Source organism: Balaenoptera physalus, assembly GCF_965194825.1.
Source record: "Balaenoptera physalus genome assembly, chromosome: 8".
Taxonomy (NCBI): Eukaryota; Metazoa; Chordata; class Mammalia; order Artiodactyla; family Balaenopteridae; genus Balaenoptera; species Balaenoptera physalus.
The window spans coordinates 25,621,672-25,644,468 of NC_138887.1; the positions used below are offsets into that span (position 1 = coordinate 25,621,672).

The 22,797-nt window shown below is 39.6% G+C and overlaps 1 long non-coding RNA gene across 3 annotated transcripts in view; it reads right to left on the minus strand.

Moving 5' to 3' along the window:
* Window positions 1-22,797, minus strand: part of LOC309666290 — a 73,539-nt gene that overhangs the window by 47,073 nt on the left and 3,669 nt on the right. For 2 of the 3 annotated variants that reach the window (XR_014266999.1, XR_014267000.1), the window contains one exon: window positions 20,444-20,563. The exons of the other annotated variant lie outside the window; for it this stretch is intronic. This is a non-coding gene — a long non-coding RNA (uncharacterized lncRNA). The remainder of the gene's footprint in view (window positions 1-20,443; window positions 20,564-22,797) is intronic. 3 annotated transcript variants of the gene reach the window in all.

Genomic DNA, 22,797 nt, shown 5'->3' on the forward strand with positions numbered 1-22,797 from the left:
GATGCTACCAGAAAACTCCTAGAGCTAATCAACGAATTTGGTAAAGTAGCAGGATACAAAATTAATGCACAGAAATCTCTTGCATTTCTATACACTAATGACGAAAAATCTGAAAGTGAAATTAGGAAAACACTCCCGTTTACCATTGCAACAAAAAGAATAAAATATCTAGGAATAAACCTACCTAAGGAGACAAAAGACCTGTATGCAGAAAATTATAAGACACTGATGAAAGAAATTAAAGATGATACAAATAGATGGAGAGATATACCATGTTCCTGGATTGGAAGAATCAACATTGTGAAAATGACTCTACTACCCAAAGCAATCTACAGATTCAGTGCAATCCCTATCAAACTACCCCTGGCATTTTTCACAGAACTAGAACAAAAAATTTCACAATTTGTATGGAAACACAAAAGACCCCGAATAGCCAAAGCAATCTTGAGAACGAAAAATGGAGCTGGGGGAATCAGGCTCCCTGACTTCAGACTATATTACAAAGCTTCAGTAATCAAGACAGTTTGGTACTGGCACAAAAACAGAAATATAGATCAATGGAACAGGATAGAAAGCCCAGAGATAAACCCACACACATATGGTCACCTTATCTTTGATAAAGGAGGCAAGCATATACAGTGGAGAAAAGACAGCCTCTTCAATAAGTGGTGCTGGGAAAATTGGACAGGTACATGTAAAAGTATGAAATTAGAACACTCCCTGACACCATGCACAAAAATAAACTCAAAATGGATTAAAGACCTAAATGTAAGGCCAGACACTATCAAACTCTTAGAGGAAAACATAGGCAGAACACTCTATGACATACATCACAGCAAGATTCTTTTTGACCCAGCTCCCAGAGAAATGGAAATAAGAACACAAATAAACAAATGGGACCTAATGAAACTTAAAAGCTTTTGTACAGCAAAGGAAACCATAAACAAGACCAAAAGACAACCCTCAGAATGGGAGAAAATATTTGCAAATGAAGCAACTGACATGGCCATTTCACATGCTATTTCATTTCATGTAGCTTTTTCCTACAAGCTTTTTCCTAGCTTTTTATGCCTACTTTATTTCTGGGAAAATGCATTATTTCAGATTGAAAACTATAGACACAAAGACTTCTATATAATTTCCTGATTGTTTCAAGAACTCCTTTTTATTTTTTAATACCTACATTCTGAAGCCCTCCACCAAGGACTACTAAAATTGCATTTCTGTAAGTATCTATATATTAATCACACAATAATGCATTTATAATTGTATTATGATTTATTGCTAATTTTGGAGCATAAACGTAGCTGTCTTATTTACCACCCTCTTGGAAATCACTTTAATATTTGCACTTAGGACTTGAAAGAGAAGGGATAAATAAAAACCTGAAGAATATGCAAATACAATTTATATATTTCTTATAAAATTAGGTGATTATCTAACCTTTATCCAAAAAAAAGAAGAGCCCAGATACTGTGCAGGCATGATCCTCGAGAATGTGTGGTCTTCCAGGAGGAAAACATGTAGTAATCCATGGGGCAGAGTTTACCTATGACCAGCTGGGGTTAGTGACCTATGCATTCCTTACATGCAACATATCAGGAGTGGAAAAGGGAATTTGTCCGTTGTGGCAATAAGTATAATGAAGCTTTATAGTAGGTCATGCTCATATATTCAACACAGGTACAATCAAATTTATACTCAATTCTGGTAAATCTAAGTCTGTATCTGTTACCTTGTGTTTAACTATGAAATGTCAGAATTGACTTACAAAACAACCAAAGTGTTTTGTTTGTTTGTTTTTTAAATTACGGTCATGTTGAGTAAGGCAGAGCTCAGAACAGCTAATGTGACTTAATGATTCTCTCATCAGGAAACACAGTTTCTACTTCCTTGTTTATTCTCCACATCCTGTAGTAAGTAAAGTTTCAATGAAAGATAAATCTACATGGTGAAAAGAAAAGACAACTTACATGTGTTGATAAGGTCATTTTGACAGGTTTTACCACCTACGTCAGTGTTTCTGGGGATGGACACAAGCCAGAGCCCCCTACTCTGACATTTTCACTGATGTCATTCCCCTTGATCCTCAATTTGAAAGTGGATAAAAATGTTTTCTATGTTTTCTTCTTTAAGAAGTTAAATAAAGAATGCTGTCTAGACATGATCCTCTAATGATTTGCAGTCAGTGGTCATCAACAGAGGAAAAGCACAGAATCTCATCCCCACAGAAGGATGACATTCAGTCAGGTAAGAAAATTCTCCCCGAAATCAGAGCTTCATCTTTAACATGCAATCAAAGGCTTTCACAGGTTCTTCATCACTCTGCACTCAGCCCTACCATATGGGATTGGCTCTGAGAATCTCACATCACATGACTGACAAACATGTCATAGTACACTGATCTGGTACCAGATCCTGCCTCTCTTAATGATCTCCTGCAGGTACAATGGAACATTCTAGGATGTTTCCTGGAGCCATCTACCCTATGCAGGTACACTTCCACGTAGAAACAGAAGCTTTGATTCTCACTGGGACCCCTGCTCTGTCCAACCAACCTCTCTAGAAATATGATGTTCTAATCTCTCCTGATTAGAACATTTCAAGGTCTCTCCCTGTGCTAATTTAGTAAAGGTAAAAGAGAAACAAGAAAGAGGCAATCTATTCAGGAAGCAATATATAGGATTCCTTTACCTAATTTATTTATCTGACATATCTAAATATTGATAAGTATAGTTTCATTTCATGATGGTCAAAAAAACAGAAGGAAGAACCTCCATTCCAACAGTATATATAAAATGGAATCAATATTGCATAAGCTCCAGCTTAAGCTTAGCTACGAGGTACTAACTCTTCTCATAAAGAAGCAATAGTTCTCCATCATTTGAAGCACACTGAGGACTCAGACAGCTGGACACTGAGGGTGTAGCCTCCTCACTCGAATTCTGTACCTGCATCACAGAGCAATGAAATATTCCCAAAGAATTATTGAGGATGAGGTGGGGAACCAAAACAAAAAACATGAATCCATAGTCTGTCCTACCGTCTGTTCTGTTGGATATTACCACAGTCTTGGTCCAATATGACCTTCCCACTTTTCTCTGGGCCTCTCTACTTTCCATCTCCATCCTCTCATTATATCTTACCTACACTTGGGAACAACTCTAGTTTTTCCACTTATCTTTATCAACAAGTAATCCAAATATCAACTGCGTATATAACGCCTTAGAAATCTCAGGTCTGACTCAGTAATCCATGACCTTAGAACTGTAAAATTTTCCTAATTCCCTTTATTATTTGTTTCTAATTTTCATGTACTTAAACTCTCAAGGTCTCCACTGTTCTCAAGTTTGTCTTCCCTGCAAAATCTGTCAACCTAGACATAGATTTAAGTACCCCCCTCTAATTATCTCATAGGGAATCTAGTTTTTAAAAAAGCCTCAGCAAGCCTTATGGACTTTATTAAAGACTTTAATATAACTCATGGGAGATAGCAGTACACCCATAGATATCTATTTAATACACCCTCAGAGTAATTTCTTTTTATAAAGTCTCTTCTGGACAATGAAGACTCTCAGCTTCTTCTTCAACATATGCAGTGTCTCACCCTTCTGATTACCCTCTGCTCTATCCCAGGTCCATTCCCTTTCCTGATATTACATTCTTTCCCAATTTTGTATGTTGGTAAAATCAAAGAACATAAAGTATAACATATTAATTAATTATTATAAAGTGCACTGTCCAGTGATATTAAATACATTCACAGTATTGGGCAACCAAAATCACCATTTATCTTTCTAACTCTTTTCTATCTTTTAAAACTGTAACTCTATATCCTTTAAACATAACTTTCCTTTTTGTACTGTAACCACCTGAAAAGCATCATTACCCTCTCTATTGCTATGATTTTGACTACACTAAGTACCCCATATAACTGAAATAAGTAGTCCTATTGTTATGACTCACTAAACGTCACAAAAGTGGCATTTTTGGTAGTTAATGTCCTCAAGATTCATCCATGTTGTAGCATATTCCTAGATCTTTTCCTTCTTAACACTGAATAATATTGTATTATATGGGTATACCACACTTTGCTTATCCAGGAACTAGTGGATGAACACTTAGGTTGCTTTCATATTTTAGCTACTGTGATTATTACTGCTACAAACATTGGAGTACAAATATTTCTTTAAGACCCAGATTTCAATTCCTTTGGGTACACCCCATAGTAAAATTACTGGATCATGTAGTAATTCTCTTTTTGAATATCAGAAAAACTGCCATACTGTTTTGCAAAGCAGCTGTATCATTCATTCTACATTCCCACCAACATAGCACAATGGTTCCAATTCCTTCACATCCTCACCAATACTTGTTTTCTGCTTGTGTATGTGTGTGTGTGCTTGTGTGTGTGTGCATGCACACAAGCATATAAACATGTATTTAGTGATATGGAGCATCTTTTCAAGTGCTTAGTCATTTGTACATCTTTTTAAAATTTTTTATTTATTATTTATTTATTATTTTTATTTTTGGCTGTGTTCGGTCTTCGTTTCTGTGTGAGGGCTTTCTCCAGTTGCGGCGAGTGGGGGCCACTCTTCATCGCGGTGCGCGGGCCTCTCACTATCGCGGCCTCTCTTGTTGTGGAGCAGAGGCTCCAGACGCTCAGGCTCAGTAGTTGTGGCTCGCGGGCCCAGTTGCTCCACGGCAGGTGGGATCTTCCCAAACCAGGGCTCGAACCCGTGTCCCCTGCATTGGCAGGCAGATTCTCAACCACTGCACCACCAGGGAAGCCCCTGTACATCTTTTTTTGAAGAACCATCCATTCAAGTCTTTTATCCATTTTTGAATCAGGGTGTTTGCTTTTTGTTGAGTTGTAGGAGTTCTCTGTATATTCTGAATAGAAAACTCTTGTCAGACAAATGGCTTTCAAATATTTTCTCCCGTCTTGTGGGTTGCCATTTCATTCTGTTTACATTTCTTTCACACACATTTTTTTAAAAATTATGTACTGAAAATTGTTTATTTTTTTGTTAGCTGTGCCTTTGTTGTTCCTGCATTTCATACTGAGAAAAACACTGCCAAATCCAATGTCATGAAGCACTTGTCCTGTGTCTTCTTCTAAGACTTTTAATTTTATTAGGTCTTATATTTAGTTTCTTGATACATTTTTATTAATTTTTGTATATGATGTTAAGTAAGGGTCCATCTTCCTTCTTTTGCATGTTGATAACAAGAGTTCTCAGCACCATTTGTTGAAAATACTATCCTTTCTACTTTGAAAAGTCTTGGCAACTTGTCAAAAATTATTTGGCCATATATCAGGGTTTATTTCTGGGTGTTCTACTCTATTCTATTGGTCTTGAATAAGGGAGAAAATAGTATAATCTATCCAGGTTGATGAAGAACATAAAGAAAGACCAGGACTGAGAATTAGAAGGGCAATATAAAAGAACAGGGAGCAAAAGGCAGTGTGAAAGAAGATCTTGTATTTGCAAGTTCATGGAAACATGATCATGCTAAAACCACTAAAAGCCTGACTTTGAACAACAGAGTAAATGTTTTAGCAAGAAACATAACACTTACCCATCTCTGGGAAATATAGTATGGGCATAAAGATAAACCACACACAAATGTATTAAAAAGGGAAGGGTTTTCATGGTGTGAGAATATTGTGGGATTTGAAATGCAATTTACTTCTGTTCTACCATTGTCTAAAATTTATCAAAGTGTATATACAAGCAGTTCCAATTCTGGTAATGTGCTTGACAGGTTTACATATGAACTTCAGCAGACCAGTAAATGTACATTCATAGTAGGACTGTTCCCTAAAACAAAACAAAACAAAAAGCCTGGAAAGACTATAATTCACTTTGTCAACACACATACAGATGCAATGATGGTTATATAAAAACAGGGTGAGCATGGTTGCAAGACGTTAATCCCCAGGCTGGGGTGGGGTGCAGAATTTGAGGGTAACACAGGTAGAAAAGGCTTTTGTCATATCCTTGATTTTTTTTTTTTATAATGAGAAGCACCTTTTTTTTTTTAATGTATTTATTTATTTTACTTATAGCTGTGTGGGGTCTTCGCTTCTGTGCGAGGGCTTTCTCTAGTTGTGGCAAGCGGGGGCCACTCTTCATCGTGGTGCACGGACCCCTCACTATCGCGGCCTCTCTTGTTGCAGAGCACAGGCTCCAGATGCACAGGCTCAGCAGCTGTGGCTCACAGGCCCAATTGCTCCGCAGCATGTGGGATCTTCCCAGACCAGGGCTCAAACCCATGTCCCTTGCATTGGAAGGCAGATTCTCAACCACTGTGCCACCAGGGAAGCCCCATATCCTTGATTTTTGAGGTATGGAAATTTACAGGTTACTACGTTCGTTTCAAAATGAATGAACACACTATTCAATTTTTTAAAACAGGCGAAGTAAACATGAGTGATAATAAATTTCAAACGGTCACATATCAAATAGGATACTAAGAAAAATTAAATAAATGATTTAAGAATGAAGTGGAGAGACTGTCCAAGATGGTGGCATAGAAGGACCCAGAGCTTGATGCATCTCATGGGCACACCAAAGTCACAATGATTTACAGTACAGCAATTGATGAAAAAGGCTGGGACCTACCATAAAAGACCTTTTACAGCTAAAGACATAAAGAAGGCACCACAACAAGACAGGAAGGAAGGGCGACATCTCAGTATAGTCAAGACCGATACCACCAGATAGGTGGCCCACAAATGGAAGAATAATTACAATTTCAGAGGTGCTCCCAGGTAGCAAGGGGTATGAAGACAACATCGGGCTCCCAAGCCCAGGGATCCTGTGCTGCAAAGAAGAGCCCCTAGAAAGTTGGGCTTTGAAGAACAGTAGCGCTTATTTTCCAGAGAGCCAGAGGGTTGTGGGAAATAGAGATTCCACTCTTAAAGGATGCCCACAAAATCCCACATGTTCTGGGAATCAGAACAGAAGCAGTAATTTGAAAGGATCCTGGGTCACACCTACCTCCTGATCTTGGAGAGTCTCCCAGAGAGGCAGGAGTGAACTACAGCACACCCTCAGGGACACAGACACTGGAGCAGCCATATTGGGGAGCTCCTTCTACCTTGTGGACACTGGTACCAGCAAGCATAATTTCAGAATCCTCCCTCTATCTTTTTAGCCTCAGGACCTAGCCCTACCCATTTCCACCAGACTATAGACACAAGTACTAGGATGCTGCAGGCCAAGCCACTAACTGAGCATAGGCACAGCCCCATCCACCGGCAAACAGGCTGCCTTCAGACCCTCTCACTGCACAGCTGCCCCTGGACATGGTCCCAGCCCCCAAAAGCCCCAGGACCAGCCTCCACACCTCAATACATAGGCACTAGACCCAGGAACCCCAGGACTCTCCAGACAGAGACCCTGGATCCCAACTCCACCCACCAGTGGGAAGGCACCAGCCCCAGAATCCCCGGCCCCTCTGACAAGTGAGCCTGCTCTGCCCTTGGAGTCAGCCTCACCATCGGCAGGTGATAACTGCACAGGGACTGGATGGAGCTTGGACCTACCCAACAGCAAACCTGCTCCATCCTTGAGATCAGCCTCATACACCAACAGGCACACACCAGCTCCAGGAATACCACAGCCCAGCAGCCTGTGTGACCAGAACACTCACTTGCAGGCCAGAAGCAGCCATGGACTCAGCTGGGTCCTGACCCTGCCCATCAGAATGCCAACACAAGATTAGGGATACCCCAGACCCTGCAGATAGCTGTGTCAGGAACAGTGATCCAACACCAACTCTGAGACTCCTGGGCCCTGCAGCCAGAACTCAGGACCTGGCTCTGCCTCCCAGTAGCCAGCATAGCCCCAGGACCAGGGGTGGGGCACTAGCCCTGATATCACCTGGACTGCAATTCTACCCATAAGTGAATCAGCACTAGATTTGGTGTCCCCCAGAGCTGTGCAGCCAGCTGCCTTATGATTTAGTCTCACCAAGCAGCACAGACAGCCTCCATACAAGGCAGAGTCTGGCAAACAAGCCAAGCCTACCAGACCACCCACAGCAGTCAGCCCACCACAACAGAAGAGCCCAAGCAGCCCACATAGGGAGTACACCTAGAGCATATAGTTCTAGTGATCAGGGGAGAGTGGGCTGCTGGGACACATAGGACATCTCCTACAAAAGGCCACTTCTCCAAGGTCAGGAAATGTAACGAACCTACTACATACATAGCAATAAAAACAGGAAGTTAAGAAAAATGAGGTGACACAGAAACACGATCCAAATGAAGGAATAAGATAAGAACCCAGAAGAAGATCTAAGCAAAGTGGAGATAGCCAATCTCCTCAACAAAGGGTTCAAGGTAATGATTGTAAAGATGATCAAAGAACTCAGGAGAAAAATGGACGACCAGAGCAAGAAGTTGGAAGTTTTTAAAAAACAGATAGACTATTAAAGAACAACCAAACAGAGATGAGGAATACAATAACTGAAATGAAAAATACACTAAAAGGAACCAACTGTAGACTAAATGATACAGAGGAATGAATCAGAAATCTGAAGGACAGAGTACTGGAAATCACTGAAGATGAACAGTAAAACCACAGAATAAAATGAAATGAGGAAAGTTTAACAGACCTCTGAAACAACATCAGGTGTACTAACATATAGCATGTGCATGGATTGGAAGAATTAATAGTGTTAAAATAACCATACTACCAAAAGCAATCTACAGATTTAATGCAATCCCTATCAGAATACCAAAGCATTTTTCACAGGAGTTGAAAAAGTAATTTTAAAATTTGTATAGAAACACAAAGGACCCCAAATAGCAAAAACAATCTCAGGAAAGAACAGAGCTGGAGGAATCACACTCCTTGACTTCAGACTATACTACAAAGCTACAGTAATCAAAAGACAATGGTACTGGAGCAAAAACAGACACAAAGATCATTGGAATAGAATAGAGATCCCAGAAATAAACCCACACACATATTTAATTGATTTATGACGAAGCAGACAATATGGAGAAAAAACTATCTCTTCAATAAGTTGTACTGGGAAAACTGGTCAGGTACATGGAAAAGAAAAAATTAGAACATTTTAGCACACCATATATAAAATAAACACAAAATTGAATAAAGACCTAAATGTAAGACCAGAAACCATAAAACCCATAGAGGAAGATATAAAATGTTCTTCAACATAAATGATAGCAACAGTTTTAGGTTCAGTCTACTAAGGCAAATGAAACAAAAGCAAAAATAAACAAATGGGACTTAACTAAACTTAAAAGACTTTCACAGCAAAGGAAACCAAAGACAAACTGAAAAGACAACCTGCTGAATAAGAGAAAATATTTGCAAATGATAAGAGGTTAACATCCAAAAGATGACCAATCAAGGGTTAATATCTAAAATATAGAAACAGCACATACAACTCAATATCAAAAAAATACACAAAATCTTTAAAAAAATGAGCAGAAGACATAAATAGACATTTTTCCAAGGAAAAAATACAGATAGACAGACCTCAAAAAAAAGATGCTAAATATAGCTAATCCTCAGTGAAATGCAAATCAAAACTATGAGATATCACTTCACTCCTGTCAGAATGGCTGTCATCAAAAAGATCACAAATAAAGGTTAGTGAGGATGTGGAGAAAAGGAAACTCTTGTACACTGTTGGTGTGAGTGTGAATTGGTGCAGCTACTGTGGAAAGCAAAATGGAGGTTCCACAAAAACTAAAAATAGAACTCCCATAATATCCAGCAATTTCACTCTTGGGTATATATCAGAAGAAAACCAAAACACTATTTCAAAAAGATAAGTGCACCCCAATGTTCATAGCAGTGTTATTTGCCATAGCCAAGATACAGAGTCAAACTAAGTGTTCATCAATAGGTTAGTGAATAAAAAAAGATTTTTTATGATGACTTAACCAACAAAAAAATTTTGCCATTTGCAAGAACATGGATGGACTTGGAGGGTATTATGCTTAGTAAAATAAGTCAGACAAAGAAAACAAGCATGGTATGTTATCACTTACATGTAGAATCTAAAAAATTATATACAACAACAACAAAACAGACTCACAGATTAAAGAACAAACTAGTGGTTACCAGTGGGGAGAGATAAGGATGGAGGAGCAAAATAGTGGTAGGAGATTTTGAGGTACCATCCACTATGTATAAAATAAATAAGCTACAATGATGTATTGTATAGCATGGGGAATATAGCCACTCTAATAACTATAAATGGAGAATAACCTAAAAGTTTATGAATCACTACGTGGTACCTCTGAAAGTGATATAATAATGTAAATTAACTATACATCAATAAAATATAAAATAAGAAACAATAAAGGGGAGACAGATTATTAGATAGAAATCAATTAAATAAACACAAGTTTTGGAAATCAAAGAATTAGGAAAGAACATATAAGAAATAACACTGGCATTTAAAGTGCATGATCTACTCATTTAAAAGAAATCATATAAGTGGTAAAAAATGTTACCCATTCTCACAATTTGTATATCTAGGATAAATTATTATCTACAAAAATATGTTACAAATATTCATTCAAAAAGAAAGAGAAAATTTGGATTAACCAATTTTAGTATACAAATTTAATACCAGTCTCTATCTAAAACTGATTTGAATAAGTTCTGTTAACACTTAATAAGTTCTGTTAGCCACTTCTAGTTTCTTTGTGATGTAAAATCTTTTAAAGAATAAAAATAAGCCTGTCGGCCTTCCCTGGTGGCGCAGTGGTTAAGAATCTGCCAGCCAATGCAAGGGACACATGTTTGAGCCCTGATCGGGGAAGATCCCACATGCCGCAGAGCAACTAAGCCCTTGCACCACAACTACTGAGCCTGCGCTCTAGAGCCTGCAAGCCACAACTACTGAGCCTGGTGCCTAGAACTCATGCTCTGCAACAAGAGAAGCCACCGCAGTGAGAAGCCCGAGCACCGCAGCAAAGAGTAGCCCTCGTTCGCCGCAACCAGAGAAAAGCCCACACGCAGCAATGAAGACCCAACGCAGCCAAAAAAATAAAATAAAATAATAAAACAAATAAATTTATTTAATAAAAAATAAAAAAATAAGCCTGTCTACATTATTCCATTAAACATACATAGAAGTTAAAAGAAATGAGAAGGACCAGAGGACAGACAGCAGAATCAAGAAAAACTACAATCCTGCAGCCTGTGGACCAAAACCCACAATTACAGAAAGATAGACAAGATGAAAAGGCAGAGGGCTATATATCAGATGAAGGAACAAGAAAACACCCCAGAAAAACAACTAAATGAAGTGGAGATAGGCAACCTTCCAGAAAAAGAATTCAGAATAATGATAGTGAAGATGATCCAGGACCTCGGAATAAGAATGGAGGCAAACACTGAGAAGATGCAAGAAATGATTAACAAAGACCTAGAAGAACTAAAGAACAAACAAACAGAGATGACCAATACAATAACTGAAATGAAAACTACACTAGAAGGAATCAATAGCAGAATAACTGAGGCAGAAGAACAGATAAGTGACTTGGAAGACAGAATGGTGGAATTCACTGCTGCGGAACAGACTAAAGGAAAAAGAATGAAAGGAAATGAAGACAGCCTAAGAGACCTCTGGGACAACATTAAATGCAACAACATTCGAATTATAGGGGTCCCAGAAGGAGAAGAGAGAGAGAAAGGGCCAGAGAAAATATTTGAAGAGATTATAGTCGAAAACTTCCCTAACATGGGAAAGGAAATAGCCACCCAAGTCCAGGAAGCGCAGAGAGTCCCATACAGAATAAACCCAAGGAGAAACACGCCGAGACACATAGTAATCAAAGTGGCAAAAATTAAAGACAAAGAAAAATTATTGAAAGCAGCAAGGGAAAAACGACAAATAACATACAAGGGAACTCCCATAAGGTTAACAGCTGATTTCTCAGCAGAAACTGCAAGCCAGAAGGGAGTGGCATGATATACTTAAAGTGATGAAAGGGAAGAACCTACAACCAAGATAACTCTACCCGGCAAGGATCTCATTTAGATTTGATGGAGAAATCAAAAGCTTTACAGACAAGCAAAAGCTAAGAGAATTCAGCACCACCAAACCAGCTCTACAACAAATGCTAAAGGAACTTCTCTAAGTGGGAAACACAAGAGCAGAAAAGGACCTACAAAAACAAACCCAAAACAATTAAGAAAATGTTCATAGGAACATACATATCGATAATTACCTTAAACGTGAATGGATTAAATGCCCCAACCAAAAGACATAGACTGGCTGAATGGATACAAAAACAAAACCCATATATATGCTGTCTACAAGAGACCCACTTTAGACCTAGGGACACATACAGACTGAAAGTGAGGGGATGGAAAAAGATATTCCATGCAAATGGAAATCAAAAGAAAGCTGGAGTAGCTATACTCATATCAGAAAAAATAGACTTTAAAATAAAGAATGTTACAAGAGACAAGGAAGGACACTACATAATGATCAGGGGATCAATCCAAGAAGAAGATATAACAATTATAAATATATATGCACCCAACATAGGAGCACCTCAATACATAAGGCAACTGCTAACAGCTATAAAAGAGGAAATTGACAGTAACACAATCATAGTGGGGGACTTTAACACCTCACTTACACCAGTGGACAGATCATCCAAAATGAAAATAAATAAGGAAACAGAAGCTTTAAATGACACAATAGACCAGATAGATTTAATTGATATATATAGGACAGTCCATCCAAAAACAGCAGATTACACGTTCTTCTCAAGTGCGCACGGAACATTCTCCAGGATAGATCACATCTTGGGTTACAAATCAAGCCTCAGTAAATTTAAGAAAATTGAAATCATATCAAGCATCTTTTCTGACCACAACACTATGAGATTAGAAATGAATTACAGGGAAAAAAACGTAAAAAAGACAAACACATGGAGGCTAAACAATACGTTACTAAATAACCAAGAGATCACTGAAGAAATCAAAGAGGAAATAAAGAAATACCTAGAGACAAATGACAATGAAAACACGACGACCCAAAACCTATGGGATGCAGCGAAAGCAGTTCTAAGAGGGAAGTTTATAGCTATACAAGCCTACCTCAAGAAACAAGAAAAATCTCAAGTAAACAATCTAACCTTACACCTAAAGAAACTAGAGAAAGAAGAACAAACAAAACCCAAAGTTAGCAGAAGGAAAGAAATCATAAAGATCAGAGCAGAAATAAATGAAATAGAAACAAAGAAAACAATAGCAAAGATCAATAAAACTAAAAGTTGGTTCTTTGAGAAGATAAACAAAATTGATAAGCCATTAGCCAGACTCATCAAGAAAAAGAGGGAGAGGACTCAAATCAATAAAATCAGAAATGAAAAAGGAGAAGTTACAACAGACACCACAGAAATACAAAGCATCCTAAGAGACTACTCTAAGCAACTTTATGCCAATAAAATGGACAACCTGGAAGAAATTGACAAATTCTTAGAAAGGTATAACCTTCCAAGACTGAATCAGGAAGAAACAGAAAATATGAACAGACCAATCACAAGTAATGAAATTGAAACTGTGATTAAAAATCTTCCAACAAACAAAAGTCCAGGACCAGATGGCTTCACAGGTGAATTCTATCAAACATTTAGAGAAGAGCTAACACCCATCCTTCTCAAACTCTTCCAAAAAATTGCAGAGGAAGGAACACTCCCAAACTCATTCTATGAGGCCACCATCACCCTGATACCAAAACCAGAGAAAGACACTACAAAAAAAGAAAATTACAGACCAATATCACTGATGAATATAGATGCAAAAATCCTCAACAAAATACTAGCAAACAGAATCCAACAACACATTAAAAGGATCATACACCACGATCAAGTGGGATTTATCCCAGGGAGGCAAGGATTCTTCAATATATGCAAATCAATCAATGTGATACACCATATTAACAAATTGAAGAATAAAAACAATATGATCATCTCAATAGATGCAGAAAAAGCTTTTGACAAAATTCAACACCCATGCCTGATAAAAACTCTCCAGAAAGTGGGCATAGAGGGAACCTACCTCAACATAATAAAGGCCATATATGACAAACCCACAGCAAACATCATTCTCAATGGTGAAAAACTGAAAGCATTTCCTCTAAGATCAGGAACGAGACAAGGATGTCCACTCTCACCACTATTATTCAACATAGTTCTGGAAGTCCTAGCCACGGCAATCAGAGAAGAAAAAGAAATAAAAGGAATACAAATAGGAAAAGAAGAAGTAAAACTGTCACTGTTTGTGGATGACATGATACTATACATAGAGAATCCTAAAACGGCCACGAGAAAACTGCTAGAGCTAATTAATGAATATGGTAAAGTTGCAGGATACAAAACTAATGCACAGAAATCTCTTGCATTCCTATACACTAATGATGAAAAATCTGAAAGAGAAATTAAGGAAACACTCCCATTTACCATTGCAACAAAAAGAATAAAATACCTAGGAATAAACCTACCTAGGGAGACAAAAGACCTGTATGCAGCAAACTATAAGACACTGATGAAAGAAATTAAAGATGATACCAACAGATGGAGAGATATACCATGTTCTTGGATTGGAAGAATCAACATTGTGAAAATGAGTATACTACCCAAAGCAATCTACAGATTCAATGCAATCCCTGTCAAATTACCAATGGCATTTTTTACGGAGCTAGAACAAATCATCTCAAAATGTGTATGGAGACACAAAAGACCCCGAATAGCCAAAGCAGTCTTGAGGCACAAAAATGGAGCTGGAGGAATCAGACTCCCTGACTTCAGACTATACTACAAAGCTACAGTAATCAAGACAATATGGTACTGGCACAAAAACAGAAACATAGATCAATGGAACAAGATAGAAAGCCCAGAGATTAACCCACGCACCTATGGTCAACTAATCTATGACAAAGGAGGCAAAGATATACAATGGAGAAAAGACAGTCTCTTCAATAAGTGGTGCTGGGAAAACTGGACAGCTACATGTAAAAGAATGAAATTAGAACACTCCCTAACACCATACACAAAAATAAACTCAAAATGGATTAGGGACCTAAATATAAGACTGGACACTATAAAACTCTTAGAGGAAAACATAGGCAGAAGACTCTTTGACATAAATCACAGCAAGATCTTTTTTGATCCACCTCCTAAAGTATGGAAATAAAAACAAAAATAAATTGGACCTAATGAAACTTCAAAGCTTTTGCACAGCAAAGGAAACCATAAACAAGACGAAAAGACAACCCTCAGAATGGGAGAAAATATTTGCAAACGAATCAACGGACAAAGGATTAATCTCCAAAATATATAAACAGCTCATTCAGCTCAATATTAAAGAAACAAACACCCCAATCCAAAAATGGGCAGAAGACCTAAATAGACATTTCTCCAAAGAAGACATACAGATGGCCACGAAGCACATGAAAAGATGCTCAACATCACTAATTATTAGAGAAATGCAAATCAAAACTACAATGAGGTATCACCTCACTCCTGTTAGAATGGGCATCATCAGAAAATCTACAAACAACAAATGCTGGAGAGGGTGTGGAGAAAAGGGAACCCTCTTGCACTGTTGGTGGGAATGTAAATTGATACAGCCACTATGGAGAACAATATGGAGGTTCCTTAAAAAACTAAAAATACAATTACCATATGACCCAGCAATCCCACTACTGGGCATATACTCAGAGCAAACCGTAATTCAAAAAGGCACATGCACCCGAATGTTCATTGCAACACTATTTACAATAGCCAGGTCATGGAAGCAACCTAAATGCCCATCAACAGACGAATGGATAAAGAAGATGTGGTACATATATACAATGGAATATTACTCAGCCATAAAAAGGAACGAAATTGAGTCATTTGTTGAGAAGTGGATGGATCTAGAGACTGTCATACAGAGTGAAGTAAGTCAGAAAGAGAAAAACAAATATCGTATATTAATGCATGTATGTGGAACCTAGAAAAATGGTACAGATGAGCCGGTTTGCAGGGCAGAAGTTGAGACACAGATGTAGAGAATGGACATATGGACACCAAGGGGGGAAAACTGCAGTGGGGTGGGGATGGTGGTGTGCTGAATTGGGCGATTGGGATTGACACATATACACTGATGTGTATCAAATTGATGCCTAATAAGAACCTGCAGTATAAACAAACAAACAAGCAAAACAACTAATACTAAACTTTCATTGGGTTATTTGTATGGAAATATGTTAATATAAATGTTTCAGACATTACATGAAATTTCTAAAAATCTTATATTTGTATTTGTATGGAAATATGTATGGAAATATGTTAATATAAATATTTCAGACATTACATGAAATTTCTAAAAATCTTATATGTTCTGGTATAATGTTATAAGTAATAATCCTAGTTATTACTTTAAAATATATATCTCAGAAATAACTAATGTTCTTGTCAACTGCATTATTATGAACTTTCATCAAATCTTTAACAGTGGTCATTTTTAAGTCTTTTGTCATTTGCAGACAGTTCTGGGTGTACTCTGATGCTTTTGCAAATATGTTCCTATAAAAGGCTTTCATCTTCAAGAAATTCATGGAAAAGACTCTGACAAGTACAGGTTTCTGGTAACTGACTGTACTGCTGAACTGAATGAATAAGCATTTTCAAAACTCTAATGAAAAACTGATGAACTCATAAAAGTGCTAACAAAAGATCAAGATGAAAAAAAAAATTAATTACATGGGACTGAGTGAACTGATGAGGATGAGTATAATTTTTGTGACTTTCTGTCTGAATTAAAAAAAAAATCCCACAAGGACTCAGAGGCAAAGATTATACAAATCAATTTTCACTGCAAAGTAAAGGAGCTGTTACGGTGGAGGATTACTGGACTGAATGTCAATATTATGACATAGTATGAGTGTGTTTCATGTTTGGTAATTGCAATCATTGTTGCTTTTGTTGTGGTCATCCATGTACAATGCTTGGTGTCAGTCTATTTATCTCTTGTAAAAATAAAATGCAGTGTGTGTGTATGAAAAAAAAAAAAAAAGAAATGAGAAGACAGATCAACCAGGAAGGTGAATTTACTGAGAAACAGTCATTCTTTCTCCCTCCTCCTTTTCTTTTCCTCCTTTTCCAGGTCTCTTTCGGTTTCAATCGAGTGAAGTCTTGAGAATTCTGAGAATATTTCTTTAAGGGCTTCAAATAACCATACCAACATCCTCTACCACAACTACACACACAGGGACAAAAATAATCCTCTGCTATCTACTCATGTAGGAGGGATTCATGCACAATAAACTCCTACATGGAGACACAACAGGTGAGTTTTCTACCTGTTCTTCATAATGTCCTTCCATTATAGTGAATCTCACACATTATGAGGCAGAAGGGGTTATGTGGGCTTCTCCTTGAAGTCAAAAAACCTGCAGTCATTTCAAGTACCTGATGATCATAGGGTACAGCCAGGGAGGGAGCCGTCCCCCTTGGGGAGGGGGGTGAATGGGCGCCCGCACCCGTGCACCCCCTGATGTACAGCTTCTGGAGACACAAAGGGCGGTCACACCACAGACAGCCTGTCAGGGTGTTGGGCCACTGTGCAACCCAACCAGCCTAAAAGTGCCCCATCAGATGCTGAAAGCAAAACTCTTTCCCCTCTTTGAAGCCAGGCAATTTGGGCCAGAGAGTCAGAGGAGACTGGTAATCAACTCCTCCTCTCTGCTCACCTCCTTGGGGTTACAGCAACCCCATCTCCAAACCCACATCTGATCCTGGAGTGCCAAAGTGGGAGCCGCAGGTGGGCTCTGCCGGCGCTTCAGCGCCCTCTGGAGGTTGTCTGCTCTAATGGCAACTCTCAGCCCCTCCTCCTCCTCCCCCTTCCCTAGTCAAGGGGGCTGCCTTGACCTCGCACAGCCGCTAGCCTGACGTCATTCTTCTTTTTCTCTAATTACAATGAAGTGTCCTACAGAGGTTTAGAGTCTCTTGGAGGAGGAAGATCTTTTAGTCAATACACCTTAACTGTGAGAAGTTGGTTTCAGGAATGAACCTGAAATACTGTATTTTTCTCCTGATGATTCCAAGGAGAGCTCAAGTTTTCTAAGTCATAGGAATAACCAAGTAATAAATATGATATTCTGAGCCAGAGATGAAAAAGCAGTTTTTAGCACCCCCTCCTCATGTCATATGACTGGGATTTAAATCGATCAGCTGCCACTGGTTTTTAAATCACATGACCCAACTTTAAATCAATCAACTACTCTCCTGTAACTCAAGTGACCTGGCTTTAAATCGTAAGAAATGCAGTTATAAATATGATGTTCTGAACCATAAATGGAAAAACAACATTTTAGAAAGTTTTTTTCTTTTCAAATGGACCTTTCATTGCATACAGAATAAAGGAGTCTCTTGTGGATTTTTTTTTTTCTTTTTGGCTACTTAGGGTCTTCGTTACTGCGCGTGGGATTTCTCTAGTTGTGGCGAGCGGGGCCTACTCTTCATTGCAGTGCACGGGCTTCTCATTGCGGTGGCTTCTCTTGTCGGGAGCACGGGCTCTAGGGGCGCAGGCTTCAGTAGTTGTGGCACACGGGCTCAGTAGTTGTGGCGTGTGGGCTTTAGAGTGCAGGCTCAGTAGTTGTGGCACACGGGCTTAGTTGCTCTGATGCATGTGGGATCTTCCTGGACCAGGGCTCGAACCTGTGTCCTCTGCATTGGCAGGCGGATTCTTACCCACTGCCCCACCAGAGAAGTCACTCTTGTGGATTTCTTGAACTGTAAACACATACAATGTCTCCGTTGGCTTGACTGATTTAGTTTTGACATTTAAAATAGAAAGTTAAGACTCCGCATGAGCATTTATTTTTCAGAAAACACGCTCATGAACAGTGATGGCTGCAGACAATAACTTTGTATCAACTCCATGACATCTATGGGGGGGGAGGTAAACATTGCACAGGCTCCCAGAGCCAAATAAGAAGCCTCAAACCTGCTCCTCCCATTGGAGGTGGGAGCCCCCTTCACCACCATCCCCAACTTAGTCAAGATCATCAGTGCAATGGTGCCACCACAAGAATGATTTCCCGGGAAACTGTGTCTCTATGTGAGAGGAGGAGCCCTGATCTTGAGCATATCACCTCTCTGAGGCTCACTTCCCACATCTGTCAAATTAAATAGCTAGAGTCAATAGATGATCCCCAAGCTCTCTTCCAGTTCTGAGTGTCCTAGATTCAAAGGAATAAATTTGTTGCTCACAGTTTAGAGATGAGCCCACCACAGGCCAGCTTAGATGGGCTCCCCCACTGCTAGGAGGGCACCAAAATCATAGGACAAGGATAAACCTTGCCAAATAAGTCATCCTTATCACCTCCTTATCACTTTTCAAGACTTGCCTTCAGCCCTTCCATGCTTACAGAGTTAAAAGCTAGTGGTTTTCAAGAGGATTTCCCAAGAATACACAGCCAAATAAAGAACTTCCCAACATTTGCTTACTTAGGGAAAACATAAACTATATTTTCTATGTATTTAGTAGTTCATAGACCAAACAGAAAGCTCCCAGATAAATGAGATTTCTAGTACAGAAAAGACTGAAAATATATGTAGGCCTTAGTATGTTTTTATTCTGCAGTCTCAAGTTTTAGCAGAGAGCCACTGGTCAAACTGAGTGCTCATTAAGGTTCTACTCTATATTGTCCATTTCAAATGGCATAGAAAAGACAGCACTTCTTGCCTGACCCATTGATTGAGCTTGATTTTGGACTTATCACCAACCACCACAAGAACACCTCAAAGAAAGGATTTGTAACTCCAACCCCCTTAATTTGGATAACATGCTTCCCTCCGAAGAAAAACCACGATAGTATATTTACAACATCATAAAAAGAATTCGAGTTCTATAATCTGCCTTGACCATCTATATTCAGTCAGGAGAAAGGCAGAGTTAAAGGCAACTCTGTCATCATATGCTGGAAGGTCAATTCTAATGCCCTATAGGAGGGTATTGAACCACATGGCATTTTATTTGAATTGCACTTTACTTTTTCTGTTTTGATATCTTGTGACTCCAGAGTACTAGCTACTGTTGCCAAGGCAAGATGACTTTGGGTAACTGCAGGGACCCACAGGGGTTTTTGTTTGGTTTTTAAATATTAACATGACAAAAATGGAAAAAGTAAATACAGAGAACAAATTCAGCCCATTTTCTCTTCAGAATGCATGAAATACAAATCCTTTGGTCATATCTCTGATTAAAGAATACAAAGACCCATGAAGTGATTTTCCCAACTGGTATAGAGACTTTCTCCCAACTGGTGGGGCTGGTACCATCAACTGGTGGGGCTGGTACTCTTCTCATTCTTTGTGCTGGATTGAAGCCCCTCTGAAACTGTGGGATATTGATTAGACACAATATGAACTGCTCACCTCTGACATGTTAACCTTCAAATGGAAGAATCCTTTCTTTGTGTGAATAAAGGTGGCCTTCGAGGTCCAGGTTTCAGGGAACTTGTGAAGGGAAGCCAGAAAAACACATGGTGCAAACCACTGAAATACATTCCAAAAGATTCAAATGCAGATGAGAATAAAGATTCCACCATTAAACCAGTTTTTCCTCCTCTGTGATTATTCCTTCTCGTCAGTATAATCTAAAGGTTTTTAGTCATGCTGGTGGACTCAAATCATATGACGATGGGAAAATCAAAGCCTCTATTTTCTGGAACATCATGTAAAACTTCTCTGGAAACAGATAACATCTTTGCTTCCTACTAACTGAAATGCAGTATTTTAAAATCAGAAGTCCACATGCAGATCAAGAAACCTGTCATACACGGCACTTTTTATCAAAACCTCCAAAAGCAAGGTCTCCTTAAGACAAATAAAGGATTCAAGCATAATACCATGTTGCTACCAGAGACCTGGAGACCAACAAGAAGGTTTTCAGTACAATTAAATAACAGCTCACAAAGCTCAGAGCAACTGTTTTCAAGAAATATTTAGAAGCTCTGGGAAAGTGCTCTGTCTCATGCTGGGAAGCTCACTGGACCCACTGGCTCCTGCTCCCAGGAAATAATGCTGGGAGTGTGTCTGGAAGAATAAACATGAGACTGAACCCTCACAGGAAAAGTATAGGTTTGACATCTGTTGGCATTTTCACAGGGGAACATGTGAGCAGACCTTTGTTTCCTTTCTAGGCAAACTTTTCTCATCTAACCATTAAAACTGCCCAAGATTCAACAGCCACTCCTGCTAGGGATGGATACTTCCTTTCATGCTCAGCGGAAATCCCCTAGTTTGGATACGATTTGAGTTTGATCCTGTGAAACCATCAGAACTTCCCACCAGAGATAAATGAGGAGATTCTGGCCTTTATTAGTATGCATGATGAACACGGGTGTCCTGGCTGTACTTGCCAACCCTCCTATTTTACCCACCTATTTTTATCCACCTTCCTCCCTGTGAGTACCTTTGACCAACCCTGAGTTCAGACTCCTGACCTATTACAGTGACTTTGTCAGCCTTTCTTTAAAATTGGACAGGTAATAAAAGGAATTTAACCTAGAAGCAGCAGCTCAGTAAGGGAAATAAAATCATCAGAAGTTATCTAATCACAGCCACAGCCATCCAGGGCTCTGTCTTACCTGCTGGGTCATAAGAATGGGACCTTCCTAAACTTGAAGGGCATCCAATCAAATAAGTAAAGGTCTGCTCACCTCTGGCTCTTGGAGGGATTGCTAGGCACTCTACCCAGTGTATACTAACTGCAAAACACTGTCATGGTTGTGAAACACCTATGTTCCAGGAAAGCTTTTTGGGGTGCATGGGGAAGGTTTCTTTTTGACATCAAGCAAAAAATAAATCACCTAGCCCTTTGAGCACAGGGGTTCTTAAGAGGGCAGTAGAAGGAAGGAATGGGCAGAAAAGACGATCTCCAGTGAAGTGAAGGCCGTTTTTCCAAAAGAGTAGGATTTAGTCTCAGTTTAAGGAGAACACTTTTAAATAGCTGGGACAGCTCCAAACTGCAGTTTAGGGAACGAGTGCTTCAAAAGAACAGTGCTTTAAAAGTCCTGGCAAGGCAGCAAGAGGATGAAGAGTTGGTTTTGCATAGTTTTGAACACAGGAGTAAAGAAGCAGAGGCATCTCTGACTAAAAGGCCCTGAGATCCTAAGGCATCAATGGGTCAGTTGCAGGGGCAGGGGGTGTGGGGGGCGATATTTCTCGCTCAACGTCTCCCAGGGCAGCCACCCCTCCCGACCCCACCCACCCCCACTCCCTTCACCCTTCCTCCCTCCACTGTTGGGTCCCCAGGGACAGCACTTTTCAAGCTGGAGCCCTCAGGCACCATCTCTGCTGTCTGGATTCTTCCTGGAGCCTGGCAAGTTCTGGGACAGGAAGGCGGGTCTGCAAGGCCGCTGCGGTGCTGTCGGACCTGGAGGCCTGGAGGGGAACTGGAGCCCTGAAGCCCACCCACGTCCTTGAAGCCGAGGGAGGAACACATCCTCCTAACAGCACTTCTCAGGGGTCAGCGTGCTCCCCACCCGACGGTGATCCATACTCACTTGAGGCAGCAAGGACTGCCTCTAACTGGCCCACTCGATTCCGCCTTAAGGGTCCTCGCACATGTGTGATAGCGCAGGCCCCGGATCTCTTTAGTCAGCTGAGGCCAGTGCTGCCGGCATCCCTCCAGTCCCATCCCCCAGCCCCTCCCTCTGGGACTGTATCTAATAGAAGAAAGAGCACAGAGGAATTGGCTGAATCAAGGGACCTGGGAGCCTGGGGAT